Raw genomic sequence first — 20,352 nt, 5'->3', positions numbered from 1 at the left:
TAAAATGTTCTGTATAGGAGTTTATTTAAAATTTTCCAACTAGTCTGATTTGTAAGTTTACCAGATGTGTCCCATTTCCAGTAGTGATATTTTGACTGAATGGAGGGTTATTCGTATATAGTAATAGACGCTTACCTTGTCCACGCAACCGGTTTCACTCCTTTTTGAGTTCATGCGATTCCCTTAGGTTTTGTTTACCTTTTGTTTACCTTGATTTGTCTCTATTATATGGATTATAAGATCTGATTACAGGTAAACATGATAAACTCTAATTGCCTTTACAAACTTAGAAAATAACTCAAACTGCCAAGAGCTCTTGGAATTGAGTTATGAAATGGTAGGACTTTTCCGTATTTCCTAATTGTAAATATGAATTTAATTCATTAAATCTTTTAGTGACTAATTATCATTTTGTTTGCTTACAGTTCAAATAAATCTATTTTTTTGGGTATCAAATTTTTTTTTTATTTCATTCCACATCCAATGCCCTTTTGTACAGAAAAGACGATTTCGTTATGTCAGGCGATTAACTTATGTTTAAATATAGAATTAAAAGAAATAGTTTGTCTTTCTGCTTTAATTGTATGTGATTACTTGAATGAATATTATTATCAACAACTAATCCAGTATTAAGATAATAATTGGGTAAGCGTATTACATATAAGCTATATTAATGTATATGTTGTGATTATATTTCATTTCTGAGATTCTTTTTTTTCCCTATGGTATTTTTAATTTGCGTCATTTTGAAGCTAGAGAAGTCTTGAGGTTATTAATAATAACTTTAGCTTCAACCTATTTTATTGTTTCAGTGGTTCTACATCCTTGGCATTCCAGTATTCGGCTTTGAACGTTCTTGATGAAGGTAAATCCAGAACAGTGCTTCGGACACATGCAATTTATAAAGTGTTGTTTTCATTTTCACCCTCTTTTGATTTGTTTGTTTGTTTTAAAATTCAACTTTTAATCGACTTCAATCAGCAATCCTGTCAAGTTAATACTATAGTAAATGTGCTTCATGGAGTTGTAACTCATTTATATAAATTCTTTGTTTTGATTTTTAAGTAAACAATGCGATTCTCCATTATTAAGAACATCTTTAGAATACATTCTTCATAATCAAGAAACATGTAATCCTACAATTTCATTTGTCGAAAGCACTGAACTTTATTTTAATTAAACGTAAAAACATATCAAAGATAACATGTTTATAATTTGGAACACCAGAGGCCTCACAAGGGCATTGTAATTTAAAAAGTGGAAGGCTAAATCAATTAAAAATGTGAAAAGTATTGAAAACAAATATTTCAAAACAGTTGTGCCAAAAGGACATATATGTCCGGGGAAGAAAATTCATATACCTGTATAAAACGTCAGATAACACACTTTCCGAACGTAAGATTTCAATGTACACATTTTTTGAAAATTTGAATTTGATGAATACTTGAATTGCTAAGCAGGAGACAAATACCCTGTCGATGTACCCTGTTTTGTTCTTTTTGGAGTTCATGCGATTCCCTTAGTCTTTGTTTGTTATCTTGATCTGTCTCTTCCTTATCGATTTATGACATTTGAACATTGGTAAACTACTGTCGTGTTAATTTAGGTATTAACAGTAGCATTTACAGCAAAGAAGGAGGTTGGGCATTTAATTCATTTTTCAGGTTTAACTGTAAATAAGCATCACGTAATTCCTTACTAAAACAGTTTATGATTAACATTGATACTCACAAAAGTGAAATTGTACAGTTCTTATCATTTATGACATACTAATTGTGGATGTTTTAAATTCAAATTCTTAAAGATTTTTTTTTACTGTTGTGTCATTTAAGGGGAGTCGATACAGTTCCATGTTAAAGTGTAATGCTTTTACCTGGAGGTAAGTGGACGATCGAGATAATATTTTTGGTGAAATATTAGGTTAAGGTTGCTATGCTTGTTTTCGACAAAAATTGGACTAAAAAGGAAAATCGTACTGCATTTATTATTAATTTGTTGCGTCCGCAGCACTGTTCTAGATTTACTATCACCAAGAACACTTAAGTCCCTCAAATATTAAATCGAGGAATGTATAAATACTCGAACAACGAAATATCCACGAATATACAAGTTTTCCTCAATCCACGAAAATAGATGAATCTAAACTATTTCGATTTTCAACCTCAGGAATAGGTGACCTTACCTGTACTGTGAATTCATTAGTATTCGTTGGATACCAATTTTCGTTGGTTTCGTGGAAACAGATGAACCACGAATTTAAATGTTCAACGAATTACAAATTTTCTTTAGGCTTTGTATGCAGAGATTGGCAAAACCACGAAATCAAATATCCACGAAAATGCAAGTTTTCCTCAATCCACGAAAATTGATACCCACGAAAATAAATGAATCCACAGTATTTGGCAAAACCTTTCGGAATATTGTGTTGGGTTCTCGGTGCTCTTCAACTTCATACTTTATTTGGCCTTTCTTACTTTTTTTATTTGAGACACTGAGTTTTTTGTAGACGACACACGCGTCTGGCGTACACAATTTTAATCCTGGTATCTATAATGAGTTTATTGTATGCTATTTTGCGGTGCGTCTTTTTGTTTTATCTCCATTTGCATACCCCATAGTAGCACTTGAATTCTTAGTCTTTGTGTTTAATTTGGTTCGTGTTTCTCAAGGTTTCTGTGTACTTTGTTGTTGAACGTTGTTTGTATATAGTTTTATCTTATTTTGGTGGCTGTCTTTTTTTTATTTGACTGATGGGTTTTGATTGCTTCATTGATATCTTTTTCTTTCTTAACGACCAGATGTTCATCTCTTTTTTTCTTAGCATCGGTTTTACTGTCGTATGGAAAGTCAGGGAGAACAAATGCATATACCCTACTCATTCCTTGGGGTATTACACTATATATTTAACGTTATAGAAAATTAACGCTTAGCTATTTCAAAGATTTTTAAAGACATATTACTTTATTTGGCCTTTTTAACTTTTTTGATTCGAGCGTCACTGATGAGTCTTGTGTACACGAAACGCGCGTTTGGCGTACACAATTTTAATCCCTGTATCTATGATGAGTTTATTGATACCAATTATTTTTTTTAATTTAAGGGGTAAACAGATCTAACTTTTCATATTTTTTTCTATTTTAGTATATTATAGCTAATAAATATTTTTTTTGATAGACACATAGAATAGTTGAATTTTTAAGAGCATTTTACAACCCTATAAACAGACAAGCACAATGCTCGGTTTGTCTACCTGATGATGTAGCTGTAATCTTACTTCATGTAAAATAAAGAGATGTGGTATGATTGCCAATGTGACAACTTTCCATCAGAGACCAACAAGACATAGATCTCAGCAACTATAGGTCACTGTACAGCCTTTAACAATGAGCAAAACCCATACAGCCTAGCAAGCTATAAAAGTCCCGGACATGAAAAATTTATCATAGCAAAAATCAATATAAAGTACCTAAAATGAAAATGACCCTTTTTCAATTTGAAGATTTAAATGCTTAAATATTAGAATAGGTTAAATCGTACATCAACCAAACAAAACGTTTTTTCAAGAATTGATCATATTTCTTTTTCTTAAATTTTTTCTTATTTCTATTACCCTTTCTCTTTGTTTTGGGAATCATGGGTTCGAACCCATGCCTTATCAAAACAAAGACTTTCAAAAAGTTATTTGCTGCTTCTTCGCTAAACAATCGGTATTAAGGATCGAATAAGATTAAGACTGGTCGACTCATAATAATATGTGACATGTCCTCCTGTAGACTGTTTTCTTGTGAACTAGCACGTTAAGAATACGACTCAGCTTGTAGGTCTTGTATAAAGAGGATTATTATTCATAAAAGACTCATCATATATACCAGGATTAAAGTTTTGTACGCCAGACGCCCGTTTCGTCTACAAACGACTCATCCGTGACGCTCGAATCAAAAAAGTTAAAACCGGGCCAAATAAAGAGCGAAGTTGAAAAGCATTGATGACCCAAAATTCCGAGAGGCTTTCATTAACATGTTTTCGTCCTGAACATGCATTTAATTTGCCGCTGGAAGTTAAACAGCATCTATCATTAGCATCTGAAGAGGGATTTTGAAATTTGAAACAACTTGTGTTGGTTATATCAATTATTCATATTTGAAGACATATTATCAACTACTTTTTTCATATGAATAACATTTGCGAATTGTTTAAACCATTCGAAATGAAAGCAAGTGGCAGAATCAAATGATTCATCTTTAAACCAATTAAAAATCAGTATTTGTATGAATTTAACACTACTGTAAATATTGATAAATAAAGTGTCAAATTGATGAATCAGATTTTTTATGTTGTTTATTCTTTTCACGTCAACATGGTCAATATCCGATATAAAATCTAACAGCCTTCTCTTTAACAAGAACAGTGTGATACCAATTAATGCAATGCTATACTTCTGTATTTGTTATTGTGTATTATTCGATTGAATGTTACTGGTTGTGATCAAAACAAACATGTGTTTCAGAAAAATGAAAATAGACAATGCATATGCCAGCGAAGTCTTTATTACATTGGTCTGTCCTTGACTTTAAGTTCCCGAAAGTCATCAAATGAAAAGAAGCGTTCGTTTCTCGTATCCAACAACGAGGACGAATAATTCAATGAATTTTACAACACGATAATGATAAAAGATATTAGCTATTGGTTTGTGTATTTCATTTTTACTTAAGCATGGTGTTGTTAACACATTTTTACAAGTATTTGGCAAAACCTTTCGGAATATTGTGTTGGGTTCTCGGTGCTCTTCAACTTCATACTTTATTTGGCCTTTCTTACTTTTTTTATTTGAGACACTGAGTTTTTTGTAGACGACACACGCGTCTGGCGTACACAATTTTAATCCTGGTATCTATAATGAGTTTATTGTATGCTATTTTGCGGTGCGTCTTTTTGTTTTATCTCCATTTGCATACCCCATAGTAGCACTTGAATTCTTAGTCTTTGTGTTTAATTTGGTTCGTGTTTCTCAAGGTTTCTGTGTACTTTGTTGTTGAACGTTGTTTGTCTATAGTTTTATCTTATTTTGGTGGCTGTCTTTTTTTTATTTGACTGATGGGTTTTGATTGCTTCATTGATATCTTTTTCTTTCTTAACGACCAGATGTTCATCTCTTTTTTTCTTAGCATCGGTTTTACTGTCGTATGGAAAGTCAGGGAGAACAAATGCATATACCCTACTCATTCCTTGGGGTATTACACTATATATTTAACGTTATAGAAAATTAACGCTTAGCTATTTCAAAGATTTTTAAAGACATATTACTTTATTTGGCCTTTTTAACTTTTTTGATTCGAGCGTCACTGATGAGTCTTGTGTACACGAAACGCGCGTTTGGCGTACACAATTTTAATCCCTGTATCTATGATGAGTTTATTGATACCAATTATTTTTTTTAATTTAAGGGGTAAACAGATCTAACTTTTCATATTTTTTTCTATTTTAGTATATTATAGCTAATAAATATTTGTTTTGATAGACACATAGAATAGTTGAATTTTTAAGAGCATTTTACAACCCTATAAACAGACAAGCACAATGCTCGGTTTGTCTACCTGATGATGTAGCTGTAATCTTACTTCATGTAAAATAAAGAGATGTGGTATGATTGCCAATGTGACAACTTTCCATCAGAGACCAACAAGACATAGATCTCAGCAACTATAGGTCACTGTACAGCCTTTACCAATGAGCAAAACCCATACAGCCTAGCAAGCTATAAAAGTCCCGGACATGAAAAATTTATCATAGCAAAAATCAATATAAAGTACCTAAAATGAAAATGACCCTTTTTCAATTTGAAGATTTAAATGCTTAAATATTAGAATAGGTTAAATCGTACATCAACCAAACAAAACGTTTTTTCAAGAATTGATCATATTTCTTTTTCTTAAATTTTTTCTTATTTCTATTACCCTTTCTCTTTGTTTTGGGAATCATGGGTTCGAACCCATGCCTTATCAAAACAAAGACTTTCAAAAAGTTATTTGCTGCTTCTTCGCTAAACAATCGGTATTAAGGATCGAATAAGATTAAGACTGGTCGACTCATAATAATATGTGACATGTCCTCCTGTAGACTGTTTTCTTGTGAACTAGCACGTTAAGAATACGACTCAGCTTGTAGGTCTTGTATAAAGAGGATTATTATTCATAAAAGACTCATCATATATACCAGGATTAAAGTTTTGTACGCCAGACGCCCGTTTCGTCTACAAACGACTCATCCGTGACGCTCGAATCAAAAAAGTTAAAACCGGGCCAAATAAAGAGCGAAGTTGAAAAGCATTGATGACCCAAAATTCCGAGAGGCTTTCATTAACATGTTTTCGTCCTGAACATGCATTTAATTTGCCGCTGGAAGTTAAACAGCATCTATCATTAGCATCTGAAGAGGGATTTTGAAATTTGAAACAACTTGTGTTGGTTATATCAATTATTCATATTTGAAGACATATTATCAACTACTTTTTTCATATGAATAACATTTGCGAATTGTTTAAACCATTCGAAATGAAAGCAAGTGGCAGAATCAAATGATTCATCTTTAAACCAATTAAAAATCAGTATTTGTATGAATTTAACACTACTGTAAATATTGATAAATAAAGTGTCAAATTGATGAATCAGATTTTTTATGTTGTTTCTTCTTTTCACGTCAACATGGTCAATATCCGATATAAAATCTAACAGCCTTCTCTTTAACAAGAACAGTGTGATACCAATTAATGCAATGCTATACTTCTGTATTTGTTATTGTGTATTATTCGATTGAATGTTACTGGTTGTGATCAAAACAAACATGTGTTTCAGAAAAATGAAAATAGACAATGCATATGCCAGCGAAGTCTTTATTACATTGGTCTGTCCTTGACTTTAAATTCCCGAAAGTCATCAAATGAAAAGAAGCGTTCGTTTCTCGTATCCAACAACGAGGACGAATAATTCAATGAATTTTACAACACGATAATGATAAAAGATATTAGCTATTGGTTTGTGTATTTCATTTTTACTTAAGCATGGTGTTGTTAACACATTTTATACGTATGCTTTATCTATCTAATGTTTACATTAACGTTTTTATTAACGATAACATTCATTCGTAAGAATGATCGTTGATTATTATCAAAATGTTTTATGCATATAATAAGTATATGTTCATTGATGTATCAATATAATACAAGTCTGACTATTTCACTACCAAAAAGTTGCAACCGAAGATATAAAGCGAATTAAATGTATTCACTTGTTGTTAGGTTGTCATTAAACAGAACAAATTAATATCTAATCTTGAAGGTGCAATACACTGGAAAGGGAGGAATAAAGATAGTCTACTGTTTTAAAAATATATCATGATTTAATAAAAATATACAAAAATGGAATGTACATTATAAAAATATAAATACATAGAACATGTAGAATATTCATAGATCTTCGTGACAAACTATAACGCTATGTCAAATAAACACTGATGCACAGTATATTCTCCAATATGGAGCATAAGACATATGAAAACAATCTTCTCTGTAGATGCTTGGTTGATCAGGATGAAACGGAATGTTTATGTTGTAAAGTTTCGAGTCATATTTAGGAATAGCCAGATAGCCTATAACTTTAATTTTGACAAAAATGCATTAATTGGTTTTCACATTTTTAATTAGATGTCTAAACGGTCGAATATTATTTTATTAGTCTGCTTTAACACCTTGTAGTAAGTTGCGAAAATACTCAAATGGATTCAAACGTCAAGCGATGTGGTTTTCCTCTGAGCAATATTAACTGCAGAACTATCTTCACTTTCGGACTGTTCAAATATTGTGTCGGTTGTAGGTTTGTAAGGTTGATATCTGCTTTCAGAGGTCGGAATTCTGATAGATATTGAACCAGATATAAGAGCCGAAGACTTCTTACTAGATGTCTAAAATAAAAAAAAACCACATACAATAATTATATAAATAATGATTTACATAGTATAACTAACGTTATAATTTGCAATATTATGTGTAATATGCTGCTAATAGAAATAAGAAGATGTGGTATGAGTGCCGATGAGACAACTCTCCATCCAAGTCACAATGTGTAAAAAGTAAACACTTATAGGTCAAAGTACGGCCTTCAAAACGGAGCCTTGGCTCCCAACGAACAGCAAGCTACAAAGGGCCCCAAAATGACTAGTGTAAAACAATTCAAATAGTCCATATCATACTTTTACAAGAAAGTTCAGAACACAAGAAGTCTAAATGTGTTACTGATGGTTCATAATATATAACATCAGAAAGTATAACATAATAAGTTCTACTTATTTGTGTCCGCGGGTATGAATAAAGTACCTTCTGTTATTCATAATTGATAAAGACATGTAAAATATTTTACTTTTACAGTCACTGAACAACAATAACTTGAAGGGGCGACGATCGAACATCAATTCCTTAAGGGGGCAAAAAACAACAATGAATAAAAGGACCGTCGAACAAATTTTACTAAAGAGGGCCGCCAAACATGAATTACTTTAGGTGGTTTAATAGATCTTGAATCAAGTACGGATTATAGAACACGGGAGTGTCCAGGAAGTAATTATGTTTCAACACTACGAACTTTAATCAGATGATCTATTAAGTTTCAGTAGTATACCTAAGTTCATTATATTTGCTTGATTCATGAAAGGTTATCGAACATGTTCCAAGAACTGCACGGAAATTTGTACTGCATATAAGTGCAATGAATGGACATCTTCTTCTTCAACACATTCAATGAAAGGCGATTCCTTCGCAGTTGTTGTAAAATAAACTTTGAAAATACATTAGTTTTACGTTTATAATATGGTATATGCTTTAATAGTATTTATTTCGTCTATCTACTAAAAACTCTCTGAAGATAGTATAGCTCTTATTGAGACCTTGTCAGCAGTGCGTTGTTGGCTCCTGACATTTATGTTATTATCATGCTCTGATTACTAGGATAAAAATTATGAATGCCTATAATACCCGTTTATGATATACATTTTATTGCCATGATTGTAATACACTTACTGAATGCGATGTAGGTCTTTCATATGCACATGAACATTCGTAGTTCCCGTCCCTACGGCTAGCTCGGCAGCAGCAGTACAGGAATATACAGACAATAACGATGGAAGTGCAGCTACAGATGGCAGCTAGAGCCATAGAGTTTGTATGGAATTCTATTGTAATTTCCGGAAACATTCCAAATGGACCTCTATCAGATGTTCCATTTTGTATTGCGTACGGCTGAATAGCTATGAAATAGAAAAAAATACATGAATAATTTATAATTGCATTAAAGTATCAATTTCAAATTCATAAGTTAACAACGTATTTTATAGGAGTTGACGGGTGTCGCATGTGGAGCAGGATCAGTTAACCCTTCCGGAGCACATGAGATCACCAACAAGACATAGATCTCAGCAACTATAGGTCACTGTACAGCCTTTAACAATGAGCAAAACCCATACAGCCTAGCAAGCTATAAAAGTCCCGGACATGAAAAATTTATTTTGTGGGGTTCGTGTTCTATGTTGTGTTTTGTGTACTATTGTTTGGCTGTAGGTCTTTTTCTTTTTGGCCATGGCGTTGTCAGTTTATTTTCGACTTATGAGTTTGAATTTCCTTTTGGTATCTTTCGCCTCTCTATTTTTTAACGGTAATTAATATCCATTTCTCAATTGCATTTGATAATTTAATATATACGAACAAAAAAGATGTGGTGTATACCTCAAGTATTCAGCAACCTATTAATACACACCACAAAAAAAAACATTGATCGGTCAACATATAGTCTTCAACAAAAGACATAATTCTAAATTAAGTAAATAAATTTGACAGAATGTAATGTGTTGAAAGCACAATTTTACGTGCATCAAAGACAAAGCTGGTTGCGGTGCAAGAGATGGTATTTATTGACATGTCCAATCAATTGCATTTTTTTAAAAACTGTTCATAAAATATAAAACAAAGAAAAAACACAGAAGAAAATCCTAAGTTTTTCCGATTAAACTTTGCTACCTCCTTAAACATTTAAAAGTATTTATCTAAAAAGTCTAACATGAAGCGTTTAAAGAGCTGCTTACCAATAGCTTTCAATAGAATTGGAAAATAAGTTCAAAATAAGACCCAACATGCAAGTAGCCATTACATAAAATAAATTTGAACATCAAAACTCAATAGGCTTAAAAAGTACAGCCAAAACCAATAAACATATCGCCTGGATTAACTCGGAACACTGTTGTTCACCTAACTGATTAAAAAAATATAAGAAACCTAGTGAACAATTACTAAGTCTCAGGAAATTAACATCATCATAGTTAGAGAGCAGTCTATAAAACACTTCACATAAAACCAAAGATTGAGATAAACAAATCACATCAAAATCAGGAATTCAAATAATGATTAAATGAAACATGGATAAAATACACATAAAACGCAACTTATTTAAGTTGAACATCGAACTACTATACTTCTGACTGAAGATCGTTTTCATTTTGAATGAAATTACTTACCGTTAGCAAAGAGGGTGGTAGTGTTCTGCTGAAGCAAAGCTAGAAAAAATATATCTGACATATTACTTTGATAGCATTTATACATATGTATATGTTATGCGGAAAATTAGAATGTATAGCTATCTTGATAAATTCTCTCTTGGAAAATAAAAGAATCAATCATGATATTAAAATGCTGGTTTGCAATGGATTTTAATCAATATTAATTACTATTCGAGTTTTGTAAGGATGGAGTTAGATATCTAAAACATAATTCCATATCTTAAAGTTGTCTCTCATGCTCTCATTTATACAGTTTAATCATAACACAAATCAACAGAGGCCAGGTGCAGCTAAAACAAAGACTTGAAACTGGTGTGTGCTACCTTTTCGCCAAATTAGTTGCATTTGAGATAAAGAACAATGAATAATCAGCTCGAAATCAAGATAACGTGTTGCACCGTTCCCTTGTGATCTGGAACGTCAAAAGCCGACTCAAATCATATCATGTTGGTATAGTACCAGGTAGAGAAATGCCACGTCACATTAACATGGTATTGTCCTAAATATAATGCAGTGTTTGTCGCTGAATTTTTCGCAATCATCAATGTTTATCATAAAACTGTTATTCCAACAGGAGTATTAATATCTCGTACTTGCGTTTGGTACACGCTGGTCAATTTAAAAAAAAAGTCGATCACAGTGTTTTATCAATTTACTCATTTACTGTGGATTCATTTATTTTCGTGGGTATCAATTTTCGTGGATTGAGGAAAACTTGCATTTTCGTAGATATTTGATTTCGTGGTTTTGCCAATCTCTGCATACAAAGCCTAAAGAAAATTTGTAATTCGTTGAACATTTAAATTCGTGGTTCATCTGTTTCCTCGAAACCGACGAAAATTGGTATCCAACGAATACTAATGAATTCACAGTATTCAGAAAGTAGGCTTTTTGAATTAATTTTTGTGATTATTTGATTGTACTCTGTAATCGAAATACTTGTAATCAGAGTTTGCATTGGGTTTAAAATCTTGATACAAATATTCAATCTTTGTTCTCCCAGAAGCTTTCAGAAAAACATTTTGGCTTAAAAAATGATAAAGGAACTTACCACTATTTTCCGTTTCTTGCATCCTCAGACTGAATGTTTATGTATACGAATCAAATTTTGAATAACCATTATGCACTTTCGAAAACTGATATAAATATATGGTGTCAAATTAACAAATCTCCGTTTCCATGGTTTTCCCTCACACGTCATGACTGAAAAACAAACATTTCCGTCTTCTTCCGTAAACAACAACATGATACAATAACAAAGTTAAGGTTATACAACCAAAGGTGATTGATTCTGATTAACACAAACATATTTACTTTAGACACGACGATGAAGTTCCTACAGGGTTTAGTTAGTCGCGTGCCCGTATTGACATTTTTCATACCAAATTATTAATCTATTTCAACTTTGTAATCTGTTAATTCTAGTTACTTATCTGTTATATCAAATTACTCATCTGTTATATCAAATTAATCATTTGTTCTATCAAGTTATCAAACTGCTATGCATGTTTTTACCGGCTATAGTAATAGTTTTAATCTGTTTCAACAAGTAATTACAATGTTGCATAAAATTATTGATAATTTGTAAAGGTCCATTGATTTCCTCTCAAACATTTTTAGTTAAATCAAATTTGTAAGCAAGTATTGCAACTGTTACTTTATTCATCTTATATTTTCATAGATTTGAAGGCTATACTGTCTACTCCTGGCTATATATGTATCACTTAAAACTAAATGTGCAAGTTGCTGCGGAAAAAGGTCACGTTAGATGGTTTTGTCTATTTTGTCAAGGCTTTTAAAGTTTGAGTCTATCAACCGATTAATACTTATAAGGATGGCTTCCAAAACTATTAATCTCGAGCGAAACCGAAGAAGGTTATTTCAGAAAAACAAACAGTGCAACTTCCTGAGGAAAAGGTCACTTTACATGGTTTTGTCTATTCTGTCAAGGCTTTTAAAGTTTGAGACTATCAACCTATTAATACTTATAAGTTTGGCTTACCAAACTATTAAACTCGAGCGAAACTGTAGAAGGTTATTCCGAAAACCAACAGTGCAACTTCCTGAGGACAAGATCACTTTATACTATTTGGTCTATTCTGTCAAGGCTTTTTCAAGTTTGAGACTATCAACCGATTAATACTTATAAGTTTGGCTTTCCAAACTATTAATCTCGAGCGAAACCGTAGAAGGTTATTCCAGAAAAACCAACAGTGCAACTTCCTGAGGAAAAGGTCACTTTAGATGGTTTTGTATAGTCTATCCAGGCTTTTAAAGTTTGAAACTCTCAAAAGATTAATACTTATAAGTTTGGCTTACCAAACTAATAATCTTGAGCGAAACTGTTGAAGGTTAATCCAGAAAAACCAACAGTGCAACTTCCTTAGGAAAATGTCACTTAAGATGGTTTTGTCTATTCTGTCAAGGCTTTTAAAGTTTGAGACTATCAACCGACTAATGCTTATAAGTTTGACTTTCCAAACTATCAATCTCGAGCGAAACCGTAGAAGGTTATTCCAGAACCACGTGTTGTGTGTGTAGATTATCATCCAATATGTATCATCGCCAACATAGCAAAAGTATTTTTTAAGTCATTTTTGCTTCAGGTATTACAAAAGGATTCATTTAGATTTATAAAATTTTAAAAAGACCAGTCTCCTCATAGCAAAAAATGATTTCATCCCCCGTCTTGACAACAGTCAGAGTCGGTTTGAATCTCATTTATTAAATGATAAATTAGTTTTTCGTAACAAGTTATCAATTTGTTTAAATTGAATTACTAATCTCTCATGTTTTTTTTATTTGTAAATCGTTTTTATATAAGCAGCCTTGCTGCGATGTTATTGATTTTAGGTTTTCATATTTTGTAAATTTTACAAAACCCTCCAACTTTTCCCCATGCTATCCCTATACAGAGCATTACTTAATGGAACATAGTTTTATAGTAATATAAAAACATCAGTTTGATTAAAATTGTTGAGTTCAATATGGATGCATACATTTTAAACTGGTTTAGAACACAAGCGAAGCATGATAATCGCCAATCAAAACGTTCCCGAACTCCTGTGTTTGACGAGTTTATGAGCTTCGGTCCTTGATTGGAATTTGCAATAACTTTGAATAGCGCTACCTTTCCCTGCTAAGCCGATACAGACAAATGCAGCCTTCTGTAAGTGTTGCTAATTACTTAAAACAAACCAAAGGGGTGATAAGAACTCAGAAATCTAATAAAAACAGACAACACATTATCACATGGAAAATAAAGAAAAAAAATAAAAACAAACAACAATAATTTAACGCTAAATATTGAGCAACGCACACCCAACATAAATATAGACATGAACTCATGTGCTTTGGAAGGGTAAGCAGTTCCTGCTCATGCCAGTAAAAATATGGCTAAAGTTCCATATAATGTTACAATCGAGGAAAAGAGGAAATGATTATGGTTACCAGTGGAACAATTCCGTGGTCATATGTGACATTCATACCAATTAAGATGACCTTGAAGTCAAAATGTAATTTAGCAGGCACTTTTAATGTACCAGAAAGCCATACGAGGATGAATCACAAGCTTGATTTAATAATATAACAGATTATCAGGTGTTGCTGATTGGCTTAATATAGAAATATGAAAATGTGATATGATTGCCAGTAAGACAACTATCCATCAGAGACCAAGTGACGTTGAAGTTTTCATGCCGACCCCTTACTTGGTTGGAAATGCGGAATCATATAAAACAAAATATCATCACATAAAACATAAAAAGGATAACAGGTATTGTAAACAATTTGGATAATACAACAGACCACACCAGCCATCAACATCTTACTCCGCTAAAAAATATAGGCCCTAACAACGACAAAAAACAACGAGTAACATATTGAAAACCGTCTGATATTTTATTTTGTTTTTGTGAAAAACAGATTTTTAATAGGTATCTCAACTTTCTTGTGTTTATAATCAATTAATAGTTACGTATAACAAATTAATAGTTTTTTTAAACAGCTTACAGAGTTTTATCAGAAAAAAATCTGTTGCTGTAACAAATTAGATATTGCAAAAACAGACTTATTGTGATGTTACGCTATTGTTTCAGATAAGGGTGAAGGTTTGGTACAATTAAAACGTTTAAACCCGCTGCAATTGTTTGCACCTGTCCTAAGTCAGGAATCCGATGTTCAGTAGTTGTTGTTTGTTGATGTGGTTCATAAGTGTTTCTCGTTTCTCGTTTTTTATATAGATTAGACCGTTGGTTTTCCCGTTTGAATGGTTTTACACTAGTAATTTTTGAGGCCCTTTATAGCTTGCTGTTCGGTGTGAGCCAAGGCTCCGTGTTGAAGACCGTACTTTGACCTATAATGGTTTACTTTTATAAATTTTGACTTGGTGGAGAGTTGTCTCATTGGCACTCATACCACATCTTCTTATATCTATTATATTTGCTATAGCAACTAACAATTTCATTATGATTTTCAATTTGTTAAAAATCGAAGCTGTAACACATAATTTAAAAATAGTGTCAAAGTTCTTATAAATGTCCGTTAATTAAATAATTCCTAGCCACCGTTCTGTGGGAACACGGTATATACGTATTTAATTCGATTTTTTTTAAATAAATGTTCTGAAGGTTAAAAAGTAATTAAACAAGTATTTTTCTTGTACCTGAAAGCCATGCAATGATGAAATATAACCTAAATTTAATCACATATTTAAAATGACCTTGAAAACATAGGTTTTTAAAGTCAAAATGTAAATTAGCAGCCATTTTGTTATCACCTAGGCCGTGCAGTGATGAATCATAAGCTGCGTTTTAACCTTCTATAGAGACTGCCCTTACATAATGATCTAAAAGTCAAACTGTAAATAAGCAGACATTTTTCCAGGAATCGATATACATTGAAATTAATGTGTCTGGGGTTCAAAATATAGACAATGAGGTATATTTGGTCTTGTATCTGGAGGCCAAACAAGGACGAACCATAAGCTAAGTTTTAAGTTCTGGCACTCAATAGACCACCAGTTCATTTGTCCGTCAATCACACAATCAACTTTTGAGATATTTAAATTTTAGAAAACACTATTTGATTATTTTTTTGTTTTATATCTTACTACTCTTACTGCTCTTGTCATTTGAAAAGTTTGTGTTGAACACAAATCTTTGATAAACTCTTTAATTTATTCATGAATTTTTAAAGACTGGGGCGATTTTTAAATGTTATAGTTATTTGTCTGTTTCTGCATGTCTTTTTTGTTGTTAAGTTGACATCATCCATTGATGTATACCCTACATCGCCTTTTATTCAAATTCAAAGTTCGTAATTCGATTAAAGACCCACATAACGTTTGAATTCCTGCCAACTGTTTTCCATGGAACGAATTTGTTGTCGATTGTATACAAACAGATGTTCGGACAACTGAAAAGCGTTCAATCTTAACTGGGGAAAGATTTGCAATGATTGCTACCTCATGGGATTATCTGTAGTTAGATAAGATACTCATTATATAGTTAGTACAAGTTAAGTAGCGTCAGATGTCAAGAAATATCGAAACAAAGAAAGGGATATATTGTTTGATAACACTGGATTGTTTCCAGTGGATGAATACTAGTATTTGTTTCTGATAGAGAACACATCTATTAGAACGCTTGGATGGGTATATTTCAAAATAAACAAAGAACATAAGTAAGAGTAGTTTATATGAAAGTAATCTTACGCTTTTTGAAAAAAAAATATGATATACCAACAATTTAACTATAACCCTCTAAAACCAAAAATGCAAACCCTTGGAAAAAAACAAACACCCCCAAAAATAAACCGTTAATAAATCAACAACAAAAGCCCCATCCCTAACAAAAGCAAAAAACAAACACACCAAAGATAGATCAAGTTATACAATAAAACTATATGTATATAGTAGCAAAAGATAATAAAACCTTTAAACAAGGTAAACATTTAAACGAGGTATTTAAAAAAAAAGTATTTGATACATTTTATCGTCCGAAACGCTTTTCTGGATTTATCCTCAGCAGGAACGCTCGAAACCATATCCTTGAAAGCAAAGGATGTAAAAGAACCGAAACATGTGAAAAGCTACATCACCAAGAAGGGACATAACAATGATATCCAAATTCATCAAAGGTAAACTTTTCTTGAGGGCGTTAGAACTTTAGTTTCTTAATCATTTCTAAAATTGAAACACAAATTATTGTAATACATTTATATATAGTTGAGGATCCTTAATGAAAATAAAATTTTAGAAATTTCTTGCGTCCGAAGATCTTTTCTGGATTTACCTTCATTTGGAACGCCCAAACCTAAATATTTGAAAGCCAAGGATGTATAAATACGTTATGACCAAACGGGACATAGGAAGAATAATTAAATATATATAAGTAAATCTTTGCCACAAGGAGTTGGATCCTAAGTATCTTAGTATTTTTTTTTTACTTTTTTATTTTTCAACGGCGAATTGTAGAAAAATATGCATCAACTAAAGAGCTAAAGATACACTCGAAGAATAAAAGACCATTAGCACTGGTATAGATAATGTCCTTTGCATGAAAATAGCACTTTATAAATGTAGTGCGTCCAAAGCACTTTTCTCTGTTTAACTTCAGCTGGAATGCTCAAACATAACTATTTACAACTCATGGATGTATAAAGAAAAGCCAAGTACATTTAAGGTCAACTAAAGGTGAACCACTAAATACAGTCATCATAGTCATTCAATGCCAACTGTCTTACAAACAAACATTTGTCTGCTGATTACTCTTTAATTCTTTCTTAGGATGTTCTATGGTTATGTCGATCATCTTGTTTTATAAGTTTTAGATCATTTTGCTTTCTTCCCTTGAAATGCGTAAGGATATTTTTTTGACGTGATCAATTTAAGCTCTTACCGTCAAATATAGCGGGAAAAACAACGGCTCACAATATAATCCGGATTATCTACATGATTAACAGTACGGTCAGTCATAAAAGTAGAACATCTTTATTTTTGTATGATCGATGAATTTTGGGTTAGTATCATATGGCAAATTAGAAGTGACTATCTCGTGAATTCGACATATATAGATCCATATCTAACCTCAGTCTTTGTATAACAAAAAAGCTGACATCGATTTTAAATGTAATCTTTGCTTAATGTTCAAGAATTGAAATAAGGATAAGAATTAGAAGACAAAATATAAGTTCAAAATTTAGAACATTTGATTTTTCCTAAATAAAACAAAATATATGACATAGATAAACAATACAAGCACATAACAGTGGCAAACATTTTTAATTATTAATGCGTGACAGAATGTTTCATCCCAAAATAGCATTAAATAAATAGATTTTATATTAAAAAAAGGGATAGATAGTAAAGAGATAAGAAAATGGTGCCTGCTGCTATTTAGTAGAGTACAAAAACATTCAGTAGTCAATTTGATTGAAATTCCAAAGGAACATAGAACCAACCTAGGATTGTCAGGATTTCCTCTTTAGTAAGTGTAGTGGGAGTATATGTTGGATAAACAATATTATACAATAATATAAGATTGAAAGTTATACAAGCAAAGATGATTGATTCTGATTAACACAAACAATTTTACTTCAGAAATGACGACACAGTTTCTACAGGGGTTCTTTAGTCACATGTCAATATAAGTATTTCTCATTCAATGTGCTATAACAAATAATTTCTCTATTTCAACTCAATAATCTTCCAATTCTCTTTACTAAATTGTTATATCAAACTAGTAACATGTTCTTTCAAGTTATTAATTTGCAGTTACAAAAAACATTATCGGTAATAAATAATAATATCAATAATCTGCAATGGCAGATAATTAAACTGTTATAACAAATAGATAATCAATCACAATTAACTAAACTGTCGTATCCGTATAATAATCTTGTGTAACGGCTCATTGATTTTTAAAATATTTCTAAATCAAATTTGTATACAAGTTGCCAGTTGCGGAATGTTCAGCCCCTGAAGCCGTTGCACCATCGGGGTCTATTCCATCTGTGTAACGGCCTCAAAACGGGTCCAAAATACGGCCTCCTGGGTATAATGCCATGTTGTCGCAGTCGATTGCGGACTGTTTGTGAGCTGATTCTTCTCAATCCTGGAATCCCAACTGCAGTGGCTGTTGCGGCTACGGTTCGATTCCGTAGATGAAATACGCGGATGTAGCAATCTTGTCCTGGAATCGTTAGGCGAGGTCATCCACTCCTCAGGCGATCCTTAGTACAGTTAGTCTGCTGGTATCTGTTCCAAAGTCTCAAAATTGTGCTCTAGTTAACATTTTCTGTTCTTGCTACTTCACTTTGGGACACTCCGGCCTGGAGACGGCCGATGACGATATTTCGAATAGCAGGGTCCAACCTTGGCATGGCAGCGTTTTAACGTTGCGAGGAATTAAATCTTCAAACTTGGTCCTTATATGCGCAAAAGTGTAACAGTTGAGTTGACTACAAAAATCTTGTGAAAAACGTTAGCAAAAAAAAAAAGGTCATATGCACTTTTAGCGAGTCGCAAATTTCATGTGGCAGAGAGCCAAATCAAATGAAGGGGCATTTAAAGATTAAAACGTACCTGTAAAAATTCGAAGATGCAATTGACCGTTTCATCTTACCTTGTAAAATATATATTTTGCATTTTTAAAACATCATCCGAGCTATGCGTTTCTTTTTTTGAACAGTAAAGAAGCAAAAGATAATAAAACCTTTAAACAAGGTAAACATTTAAACGTGGTATTTAAAAATAAATAGCGTTTGATTGTATCGTCCGAAAAGCTTTTTGGATTTCCCCAGTAGGAACGCTCGAAACCATATCTTCGAAAGCAGAGGATGTAAAAGAACCGAAACATGTGAAAAGCTACATCCCCAAAAAGGGACATAACAATAATATCCAAATTCATCAAAGGCCAACTTTTCTTGACGGAGTTAAAACTAGTTTCTTAATCATTTCTAAAACTGAAACACAAGTTATTGTAATACATTTAGATATACATAGTTGGGGATCCTTAATGAAAATAAAATTTTAGAAATTTCTTGCGTCCGAAGATCTTTTCTGGAACTATCTTCATTTGGAACGCCCAAACATAAATATTTGAAAGCCAAGGATGTATAAATACGTTATGACCAAAAGGGACAAAAGAAGAGTAATCAAACATATAGGTAAATCTTTGCCAGAAGGAGTTGCATCCTAAGTATCTTAGTAATTTTGTTTTACTTTTTTATTTTTCAACGGCGAATTGTAGAAAAATATGCATCAACTACAGAGCTGACATCGATTTTAAATGTAATCTTTGCTTAATGTTCAAGAATTAAAATAAGGATAAGAATTAGAAGACGAAATATTAGTTAAAAATTTAGAAAAAATTAATTGTAACTAAATAAAACAAAATATATGACATATAGATAAACAATACATGCACATAACAGTGGCAAACATTTTTAATTATTAATGCGTGACAGAATGTTTCATCCCAAAATAGCATTAAATAAATAGATTTTATATTAAAAAAAGGGATAGATAGTAAAGAGATAAGAAAATGGTGCCTGCTGCTATTTAGTAGAGTACAAAAACATTCAGTAGTCAATTTGATTGAAATTCCAAAGGAACATAGAACCAACCTAGGATTGTCAGGATTTCCTCTTTAGTAAGTGTAGTGGGAGTATATGTTGGATAAACAATATTATACAATAATATAAGATTTAAAGTTATACAAGCAAAGATGATTGATTCTGATTAACACAAACAAT

General features: G+C 32.2%; 1 long non-coding RNA gene across 1 annotated transcript; it reads right to left on the bottom strand.

The window, feature by feature from the left end:
* Positions 1–7,375: 7,375 nt before the first annotated feature.
* Positions 7,376–10,594, bottom strand: LOC127715408 (uncharacterized). The gene is made up of 3 exons (XR_007988400.1): positions 10,555–10,594; positions 9,068–9,294; positions 7,376–7,956 (listed from the first exon to the last, which is right to left on the bottom strand). It is a non-coding gene; the product is annotated as an uncharacterized LOC127715408 (long non-coding RNA).
* Between the last annotated feature and the right edge of the window lie 9,758 nt (positions 10,595–20,352).

Source organism: Mytilus californianus, unplaced genomic scaffold (assembly GCF_021869535.1).
Source record: "Mytilus californianus isolate M0D057914Y unplaced genomic scaffold, xbMytCali1.0.p SCAF_9, whole genome shotgun sequence".
NCBI classification, from domain to species: domain Eukaryota; kingdom Metazoa; phylum Mollusca; class Bivalvia; order Mytilida; family Mytilidae; genus Mytilus; species Mytilus californianus.
This window is presented reverse-complemented; position numbering and strand designations above follow the sequence as displayed.